This window comes from Pithys albifrons, chromosome Z, assembly GCF_047495875.1.
Source record: "Pithys albifrons albifrons isolate INPA30051 chromosome Z, PitAlb_v1, whole genome shotgun sequence".
In the NCBI taxonomy this organism is placed as follows: Eukaryota; Metazoa; Chordata; class Aves; order Passeriformes; family Thamnophilidae; genus Pithys; species Pithys albifrons.
The window spans coordinates 20,838,448-20,862,999 of NC_092497.1; positions in this window are offsets into that span (position 1 = coordinate 20,838,448).

Below are 24,552 nucleotides of genomic sequence, written 5' to 3' on the forward strand. Positions count from 1 at the left end.
CAAGAATGCATTCAGAAGCCTAGCCCAGTGAAGGGGGAAAAGCAAGAGAATAAAACCCCTGATGCCACAGTGAAAGGGGAAAAGCAAGAGAATAAAACCCCTGATGCCACAGTGAAGGGGGAAAAGGAAGAGGGTAAAACCCCTGACGTTACAGTGAAGAGGGAGAAGGAAGAGGGTAAAACCCCTGACATTACAGTGATGCAGGATGGGGCTAAAAAAAAGGAAGAGGGTAAAACCTCTGATGTTACAGTGATGCAGGACGAGGCTAAATCAGGAGGACAGGCCAAGCCTATGGAAGTTGCCCCTATCCAGAAAAGGAAATATAAGACCAAATTAGACCATCCAGCGGACGATGAGGGGGCTGATGCACCTCCACAGCAAGCAGACCCAGAGCCTGAGATCATCACTGAGTCATTGTCATTTGATAATCTCCGTAGTTTGCGGAAAGACATTGCTCGACACCCGGGTGAGCCCATCCTGACTTGGTTGATCCGAGTTTGGGACCTTATGGGTGAAACCTTACAACTAGATGGTGCTGAAGCCAGGTTTTTGGGGGCTCTGGCCCAGGATGTGGCTATTGAACAGGTGTTCGTGAGGGAATCAAAGCCCCTTTCACTCTGGGCACGACTTCTAATGAGTGTAAGAGAGAAGTTTGTTTATAGAGAAATCCTGCAGGAACATCATATTAGGAAGACTTGGAAGACGATGGAAGAAGGAATTTTACGTCTGAGGGAGATGGCAATGATGGACGTGCTTTTTGGAAGGGGTGGGCAAGCCAATAATGACCCTGACAAGGTCAGATGCACACCACATATGTGGTGGAACCTTTCACACTCGGGGCCAGCTGAATACACCGATTTCCTGGCATCCATGTATAGGGAAGAGAACCAAGAAACAGTGGGCGCAGTAGCAAATAAGCTCCGGATATATGAAGGCATGACCCACAGCCCAATGCAGGCCCGTATTTCTGCTGTAGAGACATTGGTTGAGAGTCTCAAGACGCTGCCTGCAGAGGTAAAAGCGATCAGAGAGGAAATTAGGGAAAGTCTCCAAGTGGCACCAGTGAGAATGAGAACCTCTGAAGTCAGAGCCAGACGCCCCCCAGCCAGAGGAAGTGGACAGACCTCACGAACTGAGATGTGGTACTTCCTGGCCAAACATGGAGAAGACATGGGACGGTGGGATGGGAAACCCACCCGTGCCCTTGCAGCCCGAGTACAAGAACTGAAGGAGAATGGAAGAAGGTCAGTGAGAGTAAGTGCAGTCCCAGTTTCCCACGGGCAAGAATCTGACCCACAGGAGGGCACCTCCCAGGTGTACTCATCGAGAAAAAGTTCTGACCGCTATGACCAGGATCAGTGTTAGAGGGGCCCTGCCTCTAGCCAGGTAGAGGCACGGGACAACTGTGTCTATTGGACTGTGTGGATTCGATGGCCTGGTACATCAGACCCACAAAAGTATAAGGCTTTGGTTGATACTGGCGCTCAATGCACATTAATGTCATTAGGACATGTGGGCTCAGAAACTATTTCTATTTCTGGGGTGACAGGGGGATCTCAAGAGTTGACTGTGCTAGAAGCTGAAGTGAGCTTGACAGGGAGAGATTGGCCATTGTGACTGGTCCAGCCGCCCCATGTATCCTGGGCATTGACTACCTCAGGAATGGATATTTTAAGGACCCAAAGGGGCCTAGATGGGCTTTTGGAATAGCCACTGTACAGACAGAAGGGATTGAATAACTGAACTCATTGCCAGGTCTCTCAGAAAGTCCTTCTGCTGTTGGACTGTTGAAAGTTGAGGAACAGCAAGTTCCAATTGCCACCACGACAGTGCACCGCCGGCAATACCGAACGAACCGCGATGCTGTGATCCCCATCCATAAGATGATCCGTGAACTGGAGAGCCAAGGGGTGGTCAGCAAAACCCACTCACCCTTCAACAGCCCTATCTGGCCTGTGCGTAAGTCTGATGGAGAATGGAGATTGACTGTGGACTATCGTGGCTTGAATGAAGTTACCCCACCGCTGAGTGCCGCTGTGCCGGACATGTTGGAGCTCCAGTATGAACTGGAGTCCAGGGCAGCAAAGTGGTATGCCACTATTGACATTGCTAATGCGTTCTTCTCCATTCCTCTGGCACCAGAGTGCAGGCCACAGTTTGCTTTTACGTGGAGGGGCGTGCAGTACACCTGGAACCGACTACCCCAGGGGTGGAAACACAGTCCCACCATCTGTCATGGACTGATCCAGACTGCACTGGAGAAGGGTGAGGCTCCAGAACACCTGCAATACATCGATGACATAATTGTGTGGGGGGACACAGCAGAAGAGGTTTTTCAGAAAGGAGAGAAAATCATCCAGATCCTTTTGGGAGCTGGCTTTGCCATCAAATGGAGTAAGGTTAAGGGACCAGCCCAAGAGATCCAGTTCCTGGGAGTGAAGTGGCAGGATGGACGCCTTCAGATTCCAACAGAAGTCATCGATAAGATTACAGCAATGTCTCCACCTACCAGCAAAAAGGAAACACAAGCCTTCTTGGGTACCATAGGGTTCTGGAGGATGCATATCCCAGCATACAGTCAGATCGTAAGCCCTCTCTACTTGGTAACCTGTAAGAAGAATGATTTCCACTGGGGCCCTGAGCAGCAACAAGCCTTTGACCAGATCAAGCATGAGATTGCTCAGGCTGTAGCCCTTGGACCAGTCAGGACAGGACCAGACATACAGAACCTGCTCTACTCTGCCGCCGGGAATGATGGCCTGTCTTGGAGCCTTTCGCAGAAGGTGCCTGGTGAGACTCGAGGCCGACCACTTGGATTCTGGAGCCGAGGCTACAGAGGATCTGAAGCCAACTATACCCCCACAGAGAAAGAGATTCTAGCCGCCTATGAAGGAGTTCAAGCCGCCTCAGAGGTGATTGGCACAGAAGCACAGCTCTTTCTGGCACCTCGACTACCAGTGCTGAAGTGGATGTTGTCAGGACAGGCTGCCTCTACACATCACGCCACTGATGCTACCTGGAGCAAGTGGATTGCCCTGATTACGCAGCGCGCCCGTATAGGAAAATCAAATCGCCCTGGGATCCTGGAAATCATCACAAACTGGCCTGAAGGTGAAAATTTTGGTCTAGCAGATGAAGAGGAAGAGCAGGTGACACGTGCGGAAGAAGCTCCACCATACAATCAATTGCCAGAAGAAGAAATATGCTACGCCCTCTTCACCGATGGCTCCTGTCGCATTGTAGGGACTAATCACAAATGGAAAGCAGCTGTATGGAGTCCCACCCGACAAGTTGCAGAAGCTACTGAAGGAGAAGGTGGGTCGAGTCAGTTTGCAGAGCTTAAAGCTGTGCAGTTGGCCCTGGACATTGCTGAATGAGAGAAATGGCCAAAGCTTTACCTCTACACCGACTCGTGAATGGTGGCCAATGCTCTGGGGATGGTTAGACCGATGGAAGAAAACCAATTGGAAACGCAGAGGGAAACCCATCTGGGCTGCCGATATATGGCAAGATATTGCCACCCGAGTAGAGAAGCTGATTGTGAGAGTCCGCCACATAGACGCACATGTGCCCAAAAATCGGGCCAATGAGGAACATCTCAACAACCAACAGGCAGACCGAGCTGCGCAAGTGAAAGTATCACAGACAGATCTGGACTGGCAGCACAAGGGAGAGCTGTTCTTGGCTCGATGGGCCCATGATGCCTCGGGCCATCAGGGCAGAGATGCCACTTATAAATGGGCACGAGACCGAGGGGTGGATTTAACCATGGACATTATCTCTCCGGTTATCCATGACTGCGAGACATGTGCTGCCATTAAGCAGGCTAAGAGAGTGAAGCCCCTGTGGTATGGTGGACGCTGGGATAAGTATAAGTACGGGGAGGCCTGGCAGGTTGACTACATCACACTGCCACAGACCCGCCAAGGCAAGCGCTATGTGCTCACCATGGTGGAAGAAACCACAGGGTGGCTGGAGACACACCCAGTGCCTCATGCCACTCCCAGAACACCATCCTAGGTCTGGAAAAACAAGTGCTGTGGTGACATGGCACCCCAGAACGAATTGAGTCAGATAATGGAACTCATTTCAAGAACAGCTTAGTTGCTACTTGGGCGAGAGAGCACAGCATTGAGTGGGTGTATCATATCCCCTACCATGCACCAGCTGCCGGGAAAGTTGAGCGGTGTAATGGACTGTTGAAAACCACTTTGAAGGCGTTGGGTGGAGGGACTTTCAAACACTGGGATCAACACTTAGCAAAGGCTACATGGCTAGTCAACACTAGAGGCTCTGTCAATCGAGCCGGTCCTGCCCAATCAGAACCCCTTCACACTGTAGATGGAGACAAAGTCCCTGTAATACACCTGAGAGGTATGCTAGGGAAAACAGTCTGGATCAACCCTGCCTCAGGCAAAGGCAAACCCATTCGTGGGGTTGTCTTTGCTCAAGGATCTGGTTCCACCTGGTGGGTGATGCAGGAAGATGGAGAGACAAGATGTGTACCTCAAGGGGAACTTATCTCTGGATAAACGACTCATATTACTGTATTTGTAAACACTTAATTATTTGAAAGAAAATTTAAGTTTAATGTAGAGTATCGGCATGGAAGAGAATTTAGGGGTGGATAATGTTGTAGTTTGGGATTATTATGTAAATTCTCTCCCCTGCCACTTAACTGCCCAGGCCAGCAGTTAACAAAAGAAGCAGTTAACTGTTGATCGCTTGGGTGGGGGCAGGTTTGTCTCTTTTGGGTTTTTTTTTTTGTTTTGGATATTCTTCCCAGTCTTGGCTCGGCGGAACGTGGGAGTGGGGGCTCCAAGGAGGCAGGCTGCCCTGCTGGTTACTGCTGGGGTTTTCCTGGCTGTCTCGCTGCTGCCTACCCCGGACTACTTTTTCGTGCCGCGCTGCTGCTGCTGCCTGCCTTGGATTTGCTGCTGGTTGCTCGTACCTTTCTGCTTCTTGGACGGGGAACACCGGGGGAAGAGACTGAGTCCATCTGAAAGCTCACTGCTCGTCTGTCTCGCTGGAGAGGGACTGAAACTCACTCTGCAGCCAGCCGGGCTGTGACATGGACACTTAAGTATAACCTTTTCTCCCGGAGGAAAACTTGCTGGGTTTTGTTGTTGTTTTGTTTTTTTCTTTCTCTTGTGGTGTTGGGGAAGTGGGTTGCACTAGTCTGTTTACATATATATATATATATATACAGAGAGAGAGAGAGAGAGAGCAGTTATCCTTCTTGTATTAAAATTCCTTTTCTTAAATTTGATAAAGAGTGGTGTGATTATCGTGGAGGAGGCCCCTCCCCTGCTTGTGGGTAAAACATTTTGGTTTTTTTCCCCTCAAACCGAGACACCAGGTAGTTTAAAATATATCAAGTAGATAAGAACCATGTGTTTGTTACTGCAGCTACATGGACAGACACAGTTAAAGCTTGAGCTTCAACACCATCAAGATGTTTCAGAGCTCTTCTGATGAAAAGCAGATCTGACTGAGATGAAAGGCACTAAGTTCACAATTTCATGTAAACTCCCACTTGGAGCAACAAGTGAAGACAGTCTATTTCAGAAGCACACTAAAAATCACACACTAGAGTCTTGCTAACACTATGTAGTTACTGGATGTCAGAGGGGGCAAATCTTGAAAACATTTACATGACTGCCTTGATTTGCAGCTGGAGTAGGAAACAACATCAACAGTTATTACTTTCCCAGTTGGATAGAACAAGTGCAAGAGAGGAGGCATTTAGCACAGTGAGTGCTCTCTTCTCACTACCTCCTTTTCTTTACTGTGCCACAGCAGCAGATTAAATGAGGCATAAACACTGACAGGCTCTGTGCATGTTTTTGGGGTAGCAATAGGGAATGGTGCTGTGTTACTGAAACTTTGTTTCTAAAGCACTTTCCAAATAATACAGCCACACATCATCCATTGATCGGGAAGAAAAAAAAATCACTGCATGAGCAGCTAACCCATTTTGAACAAGGTTTGAAGAATAAATATACTTCTCCAATTTCTTTTTCATTCTATCAATTGAATTATTGATCTGCTCACTTCAAGCTGACAACCATGGGTGTAAAACAGGCATTGACTTTAAAGAGTTAACTGAGATGCTGTAGAGTGTACATTCCATGTTGAGAACCATGCCTTTCCCTACCAAATACCACCAGCACTATGTAAATACCAGATAGCTTGTTCTATGCTAAAGATTGATGTCAAGAATGTACTTTAAGCGTCCTTATAGTCATAGATTGATAAGATGTTCACTTAGAAGAACATGAATCAGAACTGCCCAATGTCAAGCATCATGAGTCAAGAGAACAAAGAAAGTTGAAAAATTCAGAACATGGAAAATGAGTAAGAAGACCACCAGCAGAGGCTGATGACAGGAACAACCCCTACATATGCCCCCCAAAAGAAGATTCTGGCAAAACTCCACCTCAAACTCCACCTAAATTCCACCTGTTATGAATATGCATGTAAAATGTTGTCACCCCCATACTAACACTGTATAAAATTCCCTGGACTTCTACCAAAAATTGGAAGTGAGCCTTCAGCAGTATTAACTGCTTCACTTCCCCTGCACAGCAAATAAATACATTTCTGCTAACAGGTGAAACTTTTAGCAGTGTTCATTCCACCTTTTCTTGGCATTAGGTGGCATCCAGGAAATTTTTTAAGTGTACACTTGTATGAATTATAGTGACTCCAAGTTTCCCAGGTGTATGAGCATTTCCTTCCTATAAGATATTATTGCCCAGCATGAAATCCTCTTTATTTTACTCTGACTTCTACAAAGAAGGAGTCTATGAGTTAAAAAAAAAAACAAAACAAAACTTAGTTCAACCTAGTTTCACTCAATTCTCAGTGAAAAAAAGATAAAACCTTACTGAAATAACAAACACTAGGGAAAAAATGAAAAACAAAACCCCAACTAAACAATGAAAAAGAACTGAAGCATTTAATCAAACTCCAAGGCAGATGAGTTTTGCATGATTTAAAGTTTTAATCAACCTCTTATTAAAGCTGCTAGAAAATGCAAATTTTAATTGGTACAGATTGAACTTTTGTATAAAGATTGATAAGCTGTTTATTTAGAAATAGGCAGGATAATTTTTGCGTCCTTTATATTGTTCACGTTTGTCCTAGTTCAGCAGGAGGGACCAGCTAACCCTGTGTGAGGGTGATCAAAGCTGTGTATTCTACCCCCTCTATCATTCCCCAAGGTCAATGGGCCATTAGCAGCAGCTGCCCAGGGAGCCATTATCACTTCACACCCAGCCTGAGGGGGGCAGAGATGCTAATGGGCCATCAACAGCTCAACACCCCCTGGCTCCCAGAGTTAATCACCCATTGTGTGAGTCCCCGCCCAGGGAAAGGGACTGAGTGCTCCCTGAGGGTACATAAGTGGTGGGTAAGAAGACCTCGGAAACCTCTCGTCGGATCCAGAGCAGCAGCAGGACCTTGACAGGAGGAGATCACCGCTCTCGCCCCGACCACAGCCCTCGCCTGGACCAACAGGTTTTTTTTCTTTTCCTTTTGCTCTGGACTTGGGGGAACCACAGGGGTCTCAGCACAAGGGCAAACAAACCCCCTTGCGTTTGTATAATAAGAATGAATAATGGAGTTTATTTCTTTCTTGTAAACAGCATTCAAAAATAAAATTACATTAACCTGTGTAATATTTTTCACTTTCTGGACAGCTTAATTAACAAGTACCTAATCTTAACTTTGGCAGACACAGACAAAAAATTTAAAATATAATGCATTGAAATTGATTAAAGTGTGAAAATGTGTAATAGACAAGAAACTATATATTGTTAATTATATACTTAAGAATCAGTATCATTCATTTTTTTCAATAAAGTATTTTAAAACAAATGAGTCATATAGATGTAATTTATCTTAACAAATTATATTTCAGTATAAACTTTCTTAATTACTTCCTTTTTCCTGAATCAAAAATGTTGACATTTTGAATAGTAAAATGCAATTTGGCCTGTCAGTGGATTACTTGTTCAAATGAAGGATAGAGGTAAAAGTAGCATCTGCTACTGTGTGTGTGTAAATATTGCCAATTTAATTTCTCATCAGTAACTCTCCGTAGTAAAGGTCTTTATTGAAGGATATTAAGTTGAGATCCAAAAGAGGGGGTTAAGTGTTATATTTCAAAATTGTAATTGTTACTTTTTCATTCCATAATTTCTGAAAATGCCCTGGTTATATTAATGGCTTTAATTTCTGATTACAGGTCATGTTGGTTTGATAGTCCTCTAGCTAAAACCACTAGGAGGTTTTTCTCTTATCTTCACGAAACTGGGATTGTTCAGCTCAGATTTGAGCTACAAATGAACATTATTTGAATTACAATACTTGCCTAAAGCCTGTAAAATACATCAGGTTTAGTTATGCTCTGAAAATGTGAAATTCATCGGCTGGAAATTCTTATACATTTGTCAAATTAATCCCTTCCATAGGACAAGTACTGCCCTCCAGAGGCAAATGTGAAAGATAACATAAACAACTCTTTTCAAAGTAAATTGCCTTGTGTTTCAAATTACTTCTTTTACAAAAATGATGTAATGATTTTATCCCATCTTACCACTTCAGCTAGCACCCACATCATTCTCTTCTTCCCTCTTTCCTCTCAGCAATATTTTCAAGTGGAGAGAAATAAAGATTGAATTCTTAAAATATACATTTCAGTCCTTTAAAAAAAACCAAAACAAAACAAACAACCAAACAAAAAACAGCACAACTGTTTTGGGTTAGCAAAGTAGGCCTAAATTTAGACTTTAAAGTTCAGACCAGTTCTGGGATTGTCAGCTGACTTGAGCTGGACTGGGCTAGCTAACAGCTGACTTCTTCTAGCCAATAATATTGTATTCCATACCATGTTACATCATCTCAAAAGGGATAAAATCCAGTGTGGGGAGTGGCTGGGTCAGTTCCATCATGGCTGAACTAGGAGGAGAATGTCTTGCAGCTCCTGTCATGGAGTAGGCCATGCCCCTGCTGCTGCCGCTACTTGCCTTTTGTTTGAGTTCAGGAATGTAGAAATATTTTGTTGTTATACTTTCTCTTTTTTGCAGGGTGTCTTCTAGAATGTTTATGGATCTAGAGTAATGGGCTTTGTATTAACTGGGAAGTGGGAAGTTATTTCTTGTTATATATATAACTTGTGTAAGTGTGTGTTATATTGTAGTTTTCTCCTAATTTTCTCTTTTCTGTATAAATACATGTAGTTAGTTTCAGCATAAACCTGGTTTAGAGTTTTTTTTCCTCTCCCTCTTCTTTTTCCCTTAGCTGAGGGGGGGGGGGGGGGGGGAATGGGGCATGGAGGGGAGGAACCCGTTCTTTCTCTCTTGGACACTTGGCGTTTTGCCAGCTCAACCCAAGACAGCAACCCAGAAACCAGAGCTTTTGCTTGATATTTGCAGAGTTTATGAACTGTATAGGGATGCTAGCCAGATTGTGACTATCCAAGACAGCAACCACAAAGAGAGTAACTGAAAACATTCCCAGCTCTGCCTCTCTTGCATCAGTGTTCTCTGAAGCACTGTTGCCCTGCTTCTCTAACTCATCAATAGCCTTACAGAGATAATAGTAAAATTATAAATTATTACCTCTTATGCTGCTTGTAGTAACATTGTCCAGTGCAAAAAGAACATGTTAAATTTGTACTAAAAAAGAGATTAAGATGGGGTCAGGAATGTGCCTAGCCACTATTATAAGGATGTTATTAACATCTTAGAATTAATGGGGAACTCTCGAAAGATTTTGTCTTTTTATTATTTTTAGTGGTGGTTTGGAGGTTGTAGGTCTCAATGTCTGGGGTTTTTTAATAGTGAAAAATTCAAATAAAGAAATGATCTTATATTCAGTACCATGACGGTGTTCATGAGCAAAACAGCTTTCCATAGACAAAAAAGTCGGTCATAAATACTTTCCAAAACATACATCCTTGTAGGAAGCAACAAATACTGCAATATCTACCTGCAGAATAAATTAAGTACATTTATTTTCTTGCAATCTGCTAGGTATGATAAAAAATGAAGAATTAAGTTCTATCTTCAGGGTTTGAATACAGTCATATTTCAGGAAATCTGGACTTTGAGTTTCACTGATCATTCAGACAATGAAATCATAGGGTTTTGATCTTACTCATGATGGACAGCTAATATTTATTTAATGTTGAAGGAAAAACCACCAGTAGTTCAATGCTCATGATTTCTCTGACTGAGATTATAATACTGGGTAAGGAATCATAGTTCACTTAATGTTTTTGTTACTGAAATAATTGCTAATAGTAAATGCTGTCATAAATTTAGGTGGTATTGGGCAATTCCAGTTGAAATGATTGAGACAAAAAAATCCAACTATATATTCTTGGAGAATTTCATATTCTTAGTTCCCTCTCTTACACCACAATATTGGTAGCAACAATATTCCCACTGTTTTCCAAAGCTACTTGGTCTGTTCAATGGGTTATGGCATATCCTTTTAATTCTTAGTTAAATACATCATATGAGCAATATGTTTATGGTTAAGTAACTATTTAGCTATTAAGCATCATATGTGTCTTGATATTTCTTATGGAAAATGCTATAATTTAAGCAATTTCAACAGCATCACTATCTAATTCTCATCACAGTTCCCTGATATTCAAAAATTTTTATGGCAGGTAATGTATTTATCTAATAACCTTTCTAAGCTATCTGTACTATTTAAAGTTATTTTAATTTATAATTGAGTGAAGCAGATAACAGTTACTGAATTCCCTGTATTAAACTGACAGTCCTACCACCTGGAATCAAATGAATGATCAGCAAAAAAATATTTTTTATTGGATTTCTAAAAAGGATTCAAAGCCAAAGAAGAGCACACAAAAAATTGCTCTCATTGTGATGTTAATAGCATCTCATGGATTGCTGCAAAAAAGAGTAGCTATTGCTACTGCTACATTAGAGGAATACCATGAATATTGCTTCTGTTATCCTGTACTATCATCAAGGCTCATTGGAAAGTATTCTACAGAAGCTTTGTAATTTTTTTTAATCTGACCATGCTGACACTCTCAGGTTGAAAAACTATATTATATTGTCTATTGAACTGTAGTTATTCAAATGTATAAATTAAAATTGAAAAGTTTTAGAATTGTATGTCTCTTCTGTGACAATCTTAGTTCCATAGCTATCAATGGAATATATGTAAGCAAAAGAGCAGAAACCTCAAATGCACTTAGAAAATTGCAACATCTACAATTGTATTTCAATTATCTTTGGAATATATGTTCTCTGACATTACTATCCTGGTTATCTCAGGCTACTTTCACTCAAGACTTAAAGTAACTTTAAAATGTTTGCTGGTGTTTACTTTCCTGGATTTTTATCACCGATCAAGAAGGTCTGTTGTTCATCTTTACTTAGTCTTTGGTAGTGCTCTCACTACTTTTAGTAGGTTTTTATTCTTTGATTTCTACTGTGTTTTTGTTGTTTTGTTTTTTGGGATTTTTTCCAAACATCAAGCTGTATCATAGTTATGCAAAATAACCCAATATTGAAGTGACTGTCCTCAAACCTAGGGAAAACTCTTACATCTAGCAACTCCTAGCAATTCTTCACTTTTCTCAGAAGTCTCAGACTCCACATCTGTCAGTAGGTATTGTCTAAGCGCAAGCACACATTTCTAAGAGCATCAAAGTAATAATGGATCTTCAACTCAGTCTGTAATCGAAATGCCACTTACATTTGATCTGGGATTCAGGATGCTCAGGTTCTATTCCAGTAATGGAGATCCCAAAAAGTGCAGCAGCCACATTTCCATTATTCACTTAGGCATTTAGCAAGAATTTAGATGTTCAGAGGCAGGTCATCAGAACCACAGAAATACTTCTAATACATATTCAATATTAACTAATTTTGCTAAGAATCTAACTCTCAGGTATATGCATCTGTAATGATGAAGATGCTTTTCAGGTTGGCAACTTCTACTTTATTTTGCACAGATCTTCTCTAAGATAGTATAACAAAGTCAATCTAGCCTTTGTTTTGTCCAAGAAATCAGTAATGGCCATCTGAAATACAAGCATGTTAATGAAGAACTTAAAGATTTTTAAACTACCAGAGAAGCTAACATTGCTTGATTTATGTTGTTATCTTACTCTGGGGATTTTAAAGGCTTTTTCTATACTTCCTTCTTTTTTTGTGTGTGATTTCCTCCTTTACTGCATAAAAATATCATAATTATATTACATTTTTAAATAATTGCTATTCACTTTAAGCTAGCATGTAATTTTTATTTAACAGAGAAAATCCTAAGATCCTTCTATTCTCTGTTTTCAATTAAGGCTAAATTTACCAAACTATCTCCAGAGGGAACCCCAGAATACTGATGTCTTTGCTTTATTCTCCCACACTGCTTTTAGTACCTCAGTGTAGGCCACATCCTGTTGCCACTCAATTAAACAGGATTTTTCCACCATCTCCTCATGTAGAACAATCAGGCTTTTCAAGTATATTATACATCAAGAAATTTTCCATTAAACATAAACATCTCAAAAACATAGTTATTGTCTGAATTTATACCAATTAATCTGTGAATCAAAAAGTACAATTATATATTCACATTTGATGGAGAAGAGCAATTGCTACTGATTCATGCATACATAATGAATGAAACATTTCAAAAGCAACATTTAGAGCTAAGGATTTTTTTTCATCTATTTTACTTCTGCAATTATAAAACCTGCTTAGACCTTTGACTGAAGCATATTATTAGCATGACCTCAACCTTTGCTATTTTTTATTGAATATCTTCCTGTAGTTGTCTTTCTAGATATATGTATGTAAAGTGGTGATATTCACATTTGAATTTATGTTACCCACGAAAAAGATGACAATTCATTTTCTGGAACTGCACAAAGCATTCATTAATTTCATGGACACAAAATGTCTTAGAAACCATGGTACTAAATAAAGTTATATATATTACAAGTCACTGCATGCAGTATACTTAATGTACTCCATCAATCATGCATGTGTCCAGTGGTGATAATTTCAAAACACACTGAACTGTGTCTGAATCTACTGTCAAAGATACGGAACAATTACAAAAATTATACACAACATGAAATAGAACTACCTTACATCGTGACAGGCCAAGAAAAGCAGAATATGTATGATTAATAGATGTTTTAGACAGTGATAGAGATTAAAAATAAACACCTGTAAGAACAGAAACACCTGGAAGAGAAAGGAGATAGGAGCCGAAACAGATTACCAGAAGGAAACAAAGGAAGGAAATACTGCAGCAAGTCTTCAGTCTGAGAAAAACACATCCAATTTCTTGTTTATAAAACCAGATAAAAGTAGCTGAAAAGCCACACTACTGATTTGTCTCAATTGTTATGTCTCAATTTCTATTGTTTAATTTATTTCAGAACTTACATAGCAATCAAAAATTAACTTATCACCATACATTTATTCTCCATTACCGTCATGCAGACATGTCTGACTTGTTTGACCTGATAAGGCCACTGACTGTCCTAATGAAGCCTTGCATTGTAAGATCTGTGAGGTTCTGCAGCCACCTAATCACATTTTTCTCGTCGTCAAACTGTTGTGTTTAATTACCCTGTTTCCTATATCAGAAAAAAGAACAGATTTATCTTTGCATTAAAGAAAATTGTAGTTGAAAAGCAATGTTGCAAGAGGGAACAGAACAAGACTGTTACATAGCCATTACCTAAGATTACACAGAAACTTTATTTGAAAATAATAGCAGTCAACCAGATCTTACTCTATCACTGTAGTAGTAGATCGCCTGTACTCAGAAGTTCAAGCAATAGACCTATGAAAAACAACTCATAAAATTGATTCGATTCTGGGAAAAAGGTAAACTCACTTACAGCTTTTCATGGCTTGGCCCTTCTATTTTCTTTGCTGTAACAAGAATAAAAAATTATCTACCCATATATTTTTCCAAGGTAATTTTTGAGTCCTTTCCATTGATCTCCGTCTTGTAAACTCTCTATCTTTTAAACAAGACTATGTAATGGAAAGATGAATTAAGGTACATGTTAGTCTGAAGATGATCTGATCCATTTTCTTTACTGAGACCTAATGACCACTGTCGGAAGTGAAAGGGGAACTAAAAGATAATTTGAAGCCTTAGACTGTATGTATATATGGCCAAGAACACAGATTTGGGCAGGGCTCTCCCCATGTGGGTGTGCCCTTCCAGCCCACACAGCGGATTTTTTAGGTGAGGCTCAGCATGCACAGAACTGACCCCACCGTTTAAGTCCTAAGGTCCATTTGCCATGGCCAAGCAAGCTTGGACAGTGACACTGAAGTCCTTGGGACTGTCACAGCACCCGATACTAGCCAGGGTTGACCCTGCTGAGCATACAAGATCTGATGGGATGGGATGTCAGGGAGGCATTGAACTGCCAGGGGACAGTCCCCACTGAGTCTCAAACTTAGGACCTTGGGATTCAGAGTCCAAAGTGCTCTCCATTACAGCATGGGACCACCCTAACCTTAGACTAGAAACAGAGAAAATAAAGTCAGTAGATGAGTTAATGTACTTAAAAAATTGTTCTGAGAGAGTACACCTAATGTAAACTATATGTGTAGAAATCACTTTCTATGCTTAGTCATTTCAATGTGTCCTTTTGCTTACAAGTGTGAAGAAAGCAACTTCCCATTTCCAGAAAATCCCATTTATTCCCCTATGTTCCAATTTGGAATATTATTCATTGTGTGCTCTATGAATTTTCCACTTAGTTTTTTTAATGGGAATCAAAGCATCAACTCAATAAATTCAAGTCAGACTGTCAATTTAAGCTTTGTATGTAATAAGAGATTATTCAAAATTTAAAAAAAAAAACTTCATAGTGAAGGGAAACATTAAGCTCCATTTGTAAGAATGTGACATTATTTTTTTCTCTAAATAAAGTTTGAACAAAAAATATGTAATTTAATGAAATAGCATTTTGATATTACTTTTGCATTATGAATATGGTTTTTTTCTGTTGCAACAATGTGTAATTTTACAAGTGAAATGCCTTATCACTACTACCTCAGATAATCAATATATACTCGGATGTGAAGTTTTACACTATTTAAACATCAACCTTTAAAGCTGTTAGTTGTTCAAATTCCCGAGTAACATTTGGAAACTGTTTTCACTGCATGATTTGCTAGTAATCTGAAATGTTACTGGAAATATGTTAAAAATATACAAATCATAAAACAAATGAAGGTGTAGCTATTTACATGCTCATGTACAAATATATATAAATAAAGTTATGGTTACTAATAGTCTGAACATGTATGAAATTTCTACACAATGAAGTCGAGGGAATGTATATTATCCACAGATAACAACGATCTAGAAAAAGAAAAACTACTGTAATCTGGTTCATGAGAGAATGGGTTTATTCAGTCAGACCAAGGATGCCTTTTAGACAATATCTGTACTGTCCTTTAGCATGTAGTTGACAAAAGGAAGAACAGGACAGCCATAAGTTATACACTTACTAAGGCAAACCTTTTCAAGTAACCTCCTAAAATCCATCCATTTTCTTCTCAGAGGATTTCTTTAGACAGGTATGGTTTAAGTCATACATAGAGTACAGCTATAAAATAGCATCCAACTTTATTATGAATTGTGTTTACTAAATGCTAGGTTTGGGGATCAGATGCTCGTCTCCATAGATGATTGTACTGATTTAAGAAAGGTAAGGAACACTGAGAAAATCTTGATTCACTACCCAGCCCACATCCTCTCTTTGCCTCTGCATTTCCTTGCCACTGCTGCTAATTTAGAGAAAGGAACACGTGAGAAAAAATAAAACCTGTAAATCAGTCTTAAAATAGTTAATACAGTAGTGAATGTGCACACAGACCTGTAGAAAGATTGGGTCACTTAAATGCTCACAACTAATATATTTCAAATTTTGTTCTCTCCTCCTGGTGTGCCTTGACTGTATAGAGATTAGGAACTACTCACACAAGCACATCAAGTGCCTTTGGGCTGTTCTGTGCTCTCCTTCAACTGTCCACCATAACCTTCTAGGCCAAGACAGCTAGGATGAAATTGTCCCAAAGGCTGGATTCACCCATAGCTGCTGGCTGGATCGCTCTCTTTAAGTGATTCTGTCTTTCCGTGAGGTTTATGGGTTATGACAGTCCAGTTTCTTGTTTGTGTTTATATACTGCCACTGTAAGGGAGATTGAAATGTCAATCAAAAAGAGCGTAAGACATCTTCAGTTGTGATACAATCTAAATAAAAAAATTCCAACATGAAAAAATCCCAGAGTATAAGACACTAGGTATTCCACTGACTAGATAAGTTTTCTGATTTCTTTTGTCATGTCTAAATTGATGTAAGTATAACATAGTAAAAAAGTATCTATTAAGTTATTATTGTATTATGCAGTACTTTTCACACTGCACTACCATTGGTGAATCACTATTTTCAATTTCACACAATGTTTGAATAGTGTGTGGGTTTGGGTTTGATTGTTGCCTAAGAAGTATTTTAGCAAAATAATTACTTTGCTGATTAAGGACTCCTCTAAAACCCCCAGACAATACCTGGAAAGTATAAATATTTTAAAAAATATTAATAGAGTATCTCCACCATTTTTGGTACAGACAGTAATGAATTAATGAATTCCAGGCCTTCTCTTACCTCACTGCAACTTTTACCAATTATAACCGGAAGCAGTGTTTTACTTTTGAGTAATCTCTTGCAAAGTGAGCTACTATAGCTGTAGACTCTGGCACCAATAACTACCTAAGCACATGAGTGTTCTAGAGCTAAGAAGACTCATCAGAAGGAATCATTTAAAGAGATCATATAGGAAATGACTGGTCTCTTTAAACCTACAATCAAATAAGCTATGGTACAAGAAACAGGTTCCCCTACTTTGTTTAGCACACAGAAAATTATGTGAATGCAAAAACAGAGAACAGGTTGTAGTCACATTCCCTTTTTATGGAATGCATACAGGAACTTAATAGAAAATCAATATCAAAATAATACTTTAATCATAAAATAGTACAAAATTGGCCATTGAGTCACTTTTCTGTAGTATGATGAATAAACTCTGATTAAGAGCTTAGAAACAATAGTAGGACACCAAATTGACTGAAAGGGTAACCCCTGATAGAGATAAAAAAGTAGAAGTACAGCATGTGGAAGAAGAAACACATCTTCAAGGAGGATAGCTGAAGTATCCTCTGGCTTTTCAGAAATGGCATCTTGACTGGACATTAACCTGGCAAGTGAGATGAAGGGAAACAAAAGGGTACATTAAAGGTAAAAAGAAGGAAAAGTAAAATATGGGCCTTCTGCTGAATGGAATAGACAACCAAGTGATGAGGGACGGGGAAATTATGATGAATACAAACCCTTTTTGCCTTGTTTTACTGGCAGGGTCTGATCTTAGGCCTTGCAGGTCACCTTGTCCAGAAGGAAAATTTGGAGAAGTGCAACTTGGAGGTACTACCCACTGTAGGATAAAAATCAAGTTAGGTTCATCTTCCTGGGACCATATAGGATACATCCGACTAAACTGACAAAGCTGGTCAAGGTCATTGTGATGCCATTTTCTATTTATCATCTTTGAAAAGTTATGGTAATCAAAAGAGGTCCCCAGTAGTCCATAAAGGTCTAATAGCAAGAAGGTCTTTAAAATGGAAAGGAAGAGAACCTCAGGAACTAAAGGCTGCCATCCTGGATCCTGAGAAGGTTATTGAGCAAGATCTCTCAGAAGTAATCTCTAAGCATATGAAAGATAAAAAAGATGGGAAACATTCAGCATAAATTTATCAAAGATAAATCATATGTAATGAACCTAATTCCCTTTCAGGAAGAAATTCCTGGCTCTGTAAAAGACCAGAGAAGAGACAGCAAGGTTTTTGACAGACTTTCATTGAAGCCTTGTTAAAAGAAAAGACATCGACTAGTTGAGTGGATTACAAGGCTGGCATTAAACTGGTTGGAGCATCAGGGACAAAACAAATTTGCAGATGACACCAGAACAGTGGCAGCACTTGATGTGCTATACACATGGGCCTGTCAGTCTGAGGGAATAGCATGAAGAATCACGTAAAGTTCATCAAAGACAAACAAACAACAACAAAAACTCAGCTCAGACTATTACCTGCTTTTAGCTACTTTTAAAACGTTTGTCTCAAAGATTATCTTCTAATTATATAAATGCAGTCAGAGAGAGCTGCATCACATTTTAGATTTTTTCGGATATATCTATTGATTGAGAGTAACTGTTTCAAAATGCCTATTTCAAATAGTAGTTGTCCATTTTTTTCTTAAACTAGAAAATACATGCGCATATATGCTTTTCATCCACAGTTTATAGTAACATCTCTTTCCACTCTATGTTATGTAAATAATTATTTCAAATTCAAAATTAGAAATTTTACCACCATTGAATAAAATTGTAACATTTGATCAAAATTTCAATTTTTAAAAAGGATTTCAGAATAGCTACTGCTATGATCCTCCATCCTGGAGACGTGCCCTGCCCAACGCGGCTGCATTCTCAGCAGGATGGCCTCAATACTGGTGATCCCTGGCTGTTCAAGAACAAACACATTAGTCACATAATCAGTCCAGTGGATGTTTAGGATTGTACGGAGGCAGTGCTGATGGAAGCGTTCAAGAAGGCGCAGGTGGTGGCGGTAGACTATCCAGGATTCAGACCCATATAAAAGAGTAGACAGTACAGTGGCTCTGTAGACACTAATCTTCATACTTTGTTCAAGTCTTCATTGCACCAGACTCTTTTCTGGCATATTCCAAAAGCTATGTATGGCTTTACCAGCCCGTTTTCTATCTCTTTCTCAATCTTACCATCCGAGGAAATGATGCTTCCCTAATAGATGAACTGCTGGACTGACTTAAACTCTAATTCACCTGTAGTGATGTAGGAATGATGGAAGACTTCCTGAGGTGCGAGTTCGTAGAGAACTGTCTTCTTCAAGCTGACTTCCAGCCCAAAACCTCAGAAGTCTCTGCAAAGCACAGCACTGCAGACCTGCTTCTGTGTGAGCAACAAGAAGCAAAAAGCGGCTCATGGACAAGGTGATTCAGGGTCTTGGTGTAGGCCTTCAGTCACCTTAGGTTGAATAGGCTTCCATCGGTACAATATCGGATGTAGATGCTGTTTTGGTCATCGAGGTCTGCCGTGGCTCTTTGGAGCATCATGCTGAAGAAGATTGTGAATAGAGTTGGTGCAAGAACACAACTTTGTTTCACACCATTGGTTATTGGAAAGGGCAAAGGCCACCTGGTTGGTCAACACCCGGGGCTCCATCAATCGAGCTGGCCCTGCCCAATCAGAACTCTTGAATACTGTAGATGGAGATAAAGTCCCTGTGGTCCATATGAGAGGTATGTTAGGAAAGACTGTTTGGGTGAGTCCCACCTCAAACAAAGGCAAACCCATCCAAGGGATTGTTTTTGCTCAAGGACCTGGTTGCACTTGGTGGGTAATGCAAAAAGATGGAGAAACACGATGTGTACCACAAGGGGACCTAATTTTGAGCGAGAAGATTTTGTAATGTTTCATTGTATATATGTGTATATATATATGTATAGGTAAAAAGGGGATTAATTTGGGAATGACTAGATGGAGTAGAATAAGGGGTGGATAATGTCCTAGTTCAGCTAACCCTGTGTGAGGGTGATCAAACCTGAGTATTCTACCCCCTCTTTTCATTCCCTAAGGTCAATGGGCCATTAGCAGCAGCTGCCCAGGGAGCCATTATCACTTCACACCCAGCCTGAGGGGGGCGGAGCTGCTAATGGGCCATCAACAGTTCAACACCCCCTGGCTCCCAGAGTTAATCACCCATTGTGTGAGTCCCCGCCCAGGGGGAGGGACTGAGAGCTCCCTGAGGGTACATAAGTGGTGGGTAAGAAGAACTCGGGTACTTCTCGTCGGATCCAGAGCAGCAGCAGGACCTTGACAGGAGGAGATCTCCGCTCTCGCCCAGACCACAGCCCTCGCCTGCACCAACAGGTTTTTCTTTTCCTTTTGCTCTGGACTTGGGGGAACCACAGGGGTCTCAGCACAAGGGCTAACAAACCCCCTTGGGTTTGTGCCCCAGGACACTGGGTTATACTGCTGGGGTTTTGTGAGTTGAAAGCAATTTCCCTTTTGTGTCAGTGTTGTTATTGTAATATTATTATTAAATTTTAGCTCTGACTTATAATCTCTCTCGTGGTGAGTTCATTTCCCCTGCTGATTCACCTTTAAACCAGCACAAGTTGTTTGAAGATTGTTAACTTGGAGCCTCCTCCTTGGAATGTTGCCTCTCTTAGGTATTGGCTTAAAGTGAAGGTTAATTTTGCAATGCACAAGGCGATGGTCTGTTTGACATTCTGCACTCGGCATCACTTGGATATGGCAGACATCACCAACATTTCTCTGTTGCACTAAAACATAGTCAAGAGATGCCAGTGCTTGGATCAAGGATGAATCCGGGTTGTCTTCAAGCTGTCTTTCTGTTGAAAGATAGTTTTGGTGATGGTGAGCTGCTGTTCTGCACAAAACTCTACCAGAATTTGTCCATTGTCATTGCAGTTTCCAACACCATGCTTCTCTAGTACTCCTTTCCAGGCTTCAGAGTTCTTCCCTACTGTGGCGTTGAAGTCACCGAGGATTATGATCTTATCATCTGCAGGAACCTTTTGGGTGAGGCAGCGCAGGTCCGTGTCAAATTTGTTTTTTTCCGCTAGGTCAGCTTGGAGAGTTGGGGCATATACACTAAAAAGAACATGTTTATTGTTGTGTAATGGGATGCCTAAGGAGACAATGTGATTGAAATGACCTGTCAGCAGATTTTCAAGTTTGGCGGCAATGAAGTTTTTAATCATGAAGCCAGCTCCTGAAAGGTGACTTTCAGTTTTGGGTTTGCCTGACCAGTAGAGTGTGTAGCCAGCACCATGTTCTCTAAGGCTGCCTTCTTCATGAAGACGAACTTCACTGAGAGCAGCAATGTCAATATTGAGTCATGACAGTTTGTCAGCAATTTGAGCAGAATGATGCTCAGGACATCCACTATCCACAGTATCAAACATGGTTCTGATGCCTCCAGATCCCTTCTTTACGTGGCAACTCAGCAAAATCCGTCTGCCAATAATCTCCTGGATGGTCCCCAACCTTTGTTACTCCTAGCACTACCCTTTTAGTGGTATCAGGATTGTTTTGGCAACAGATTTCACATTTTTGTACTATCTATTGTACAATTTCAGTCATTTTTACTCCATCACCATTTTCTTTAGGAGTTTTACAAGATTTTCAATCCCTAAATGGGTGGTCTCATGTTCTTTCAAAGATATTTCATGTAGATCTTTACGTGGAACTACAACCTGTCCTGTAGATGTAACAGCCTATCCACTTTCTTTAATTTCAGCTTTAAGGGATTCAATTAACTGATGATCTTTTCTGCTATAATTTGGGGTGAACTCTGATAAGTCAATCTCCTTTCATGGTATTACTGCTAAGATACCTTTCTCTGCAACCCCTTTTGCCGTATGATCAGCAAAATGATTTCTCAATTCTGGAGTTGTTTTCCCTTTCTGATGGGCTTTGCAATGCATAACAGCCATGTCTGTTTCCAAATGCTCTGCAGGAGTGCAAGAACTTGTTCAGCATGTTTGATTCCACTCCCGTGGGCTGTTAATAGCCCTCTCTCCTTCCAGATAGCTGCATGGGCATGCACGATACTGAATACACTTGGAATGTGTTCAAATATTCACTTTTCAACCTTCACTCAATTCTAGAGCTCTAGTTAATGTAATTAATTCAGCTTTCTGCGATGACACACTTGAAGGGAGGTCCTTTGACTCAATTACTTTGTCCACAGTAGTTACTGCATACCCTGTCATTCTTTTGCCATCTCGAATGAAACTGCTTCCATTGGTATACAGTTCCCAATCTGGATTTTCTAAGGTTTTGTCCTTTAGTTCTGGTCTACTGGAGAATGTCTCCTCGATGGTCTGCATGCAGTCGTGCTCGAGAGCACTATCAGTTGCAGATGTTGAGGACAAAAACATGGCAGGGTTGACTATAGATGTTTTCAGAACAATGTCATCCTGTTCTAGCAATATAGCTTGATACTTAAGCATCCTGCTAAGTGACAACCAATGACCCCCCTTTTAGTCAAGGACTTAGAACTGCATGGGGTATGTACACAACCATATGTTGTCCCAGGGTGAGTTTTCAGGCCTCTTGGATCAACCTAACAGTTGCTGCCACAGCCCTTAAACACCCTGGCCACCCTTGGCTAACAGTGTCCAGCTGTTTTGAAAAGTCCCTGACAGGTCTTCAGTGATCGCCAAGGAATTGTGACAGTACCTCTAGAGTGAAAGTCAGCCATTCATAGATAAACAACTCAAATGGTTTGTTCAGGTCTGGTAATCCCAATGCTGGAGATGTCATAAGAGCGTGTTTCAACTGTTTGAATGCAGCTCTGGTATTATCTGTCCATACCAGATGTCCCCTCTCCATGGTTTTAAGTGCTCCGTACAAGGGTCTCACTAGCAACCCGTAGTCAGGTATCCAAAGATGACACCAGTTTACCATTCCTAGGAAAGCTTGCATTTCTCTCACTGTGCATAATCCTGGAAGATCACAGACGACCTGATCAAGGCCTGAAACCAGCTTCCAACTCATGAGAAAGACACTTAATATTCACACTTAAAATCAGAGTAACTCAGCAGAGACTATATGATTCTAAAAGTTTCTAAACTTACACTAAATTCTTAGACATCAGTTCTGATGTTCCAACATGTGTGTTCAATCTGAACACACCTTTGGAGGCAGGTGTATGCCTTTGTCTCTTTGGCCACATCAGAAGATGCCTGTTGGCCATAGTTATCCACCCAGATAGGGGGTGGAGATGAGCTTTGTTTAGGCCAACTTTTCTAGGCCCCTCTCCATGTGGAGCAAATGGTGCTCTTCTTAGAAAAGACTGCTTGGTCATTCAGGATGCTGCCAAACCAGACTGTCATCTCTGAGGTCAGTCTCAAGCGACCAGTGCCCTGAACCGCCTGCATGCAGGGTTAGATCAGCTTCCAGCTGCTTCCTATTACCTGCTGCTTCGACTCTCACCTGTCACTACAAGGCTTTGAAATGTGGATGAACCCTTCAAGCCTGTGCAATGGATTTTTTAAGAGAGGCACAGCATGTGCAGAACTGGCCCAACCCTTTATTCCTAATGTTCATCTGCCAAGGCCAAGCAAGCTTGGATGGTGACAGTGAAGTCCTCAGGACATTGGTTTGGTTAGAGTATCCTTCTCTTACATGGATGGCCTTATAGGGCTAAGGGAACTCCATCTGCCTGGGTTTGGAGTTAGTTGTCCTTCTCCTAGGATGCTTGCCAGAGGGCTAGTGAGCCCATCCTGCCCGTGGACACACTTTGTCTGACCCTTCAGCTGAGACCTGTCTGGCATGGGAGACCCTACCAGAGGCACAAACCACCGCCAGCATAGCTCTCAACCTCATGAGGGCACACAAGCTTCTCTCCCACAACAAGGGGGTGACCATGGAGAAGTCCAGAATATATATGGCAACATAGAAATTGTCAACACTGGTCACCAGAACAGAAAACTCTCTTAAAAGCCAAGACTTGGCTGCCAGAAAATGTTAAGACTTCTGACATCTGCTTAACCTCACAAATTCACACTAATTTTTCCACTGAGAAATCTGTTCTTAAATGCTGATTCAATTTAGGTTTCCACAGTTCTTAAATATAGTTTTCTTTGTGACAGATAGTGTAGTCAGATAGAAGTGACGGAGGCAATAAGGTAGAAACACAGGTTCAGTTTAAGTTGGAATGCATAACAGTAATGTGCTTAACTACTACTACTAACAATTTGAAACCTTCCAAGACCTGATTAGTAAAATTCTCCTTGACACACTAGGTTGAGTTTTAAAGGTTGGATAAACTTCAGCATACTTTTTACCCAATATCTCTCTTTAGCTTTCTAATAGGTAGCATAAGGTAGACACAAAACCAAGAGTCAAAAACTTTTGAACTCTGTTCATGATTTGATTACAGGTTTGTCCTATAGCCTTGACTAGTTGTACTACCCCTTTATGTCCAAGTTTTCCTATGCATAAAATGAAAATAACACTATTTTTTAACTAACTGTTCTCCCTAAGGTATTGTGATGGTTTTCTCACATTTATGCTTTCAAAATTAAAAAATGTGCAATAAAAGTGCTAAGAATATTTTTTTGTTCTTCATTATTCTTAAATGGCAGGTGAGTCAGGGAAAATGTTTTTGGTTTTTTTTAGTTTGTTGGGGTTTTTTGTTGGTTTTCCTTTCAGATCCAAGGTCACCATTCTGACTTTAAAAAAAATGAAATGGCAAATTTTCTGAGTTTTTCTTCATCTCTTTTAGAACTATGTGTCACATAGTTCTCACTTATTTTCAGTACAAACACTACCCTATTGAGCTGCAAATAAATAAAGCCAAAAAATAGCTTTTCCTAGCTTTTATTTT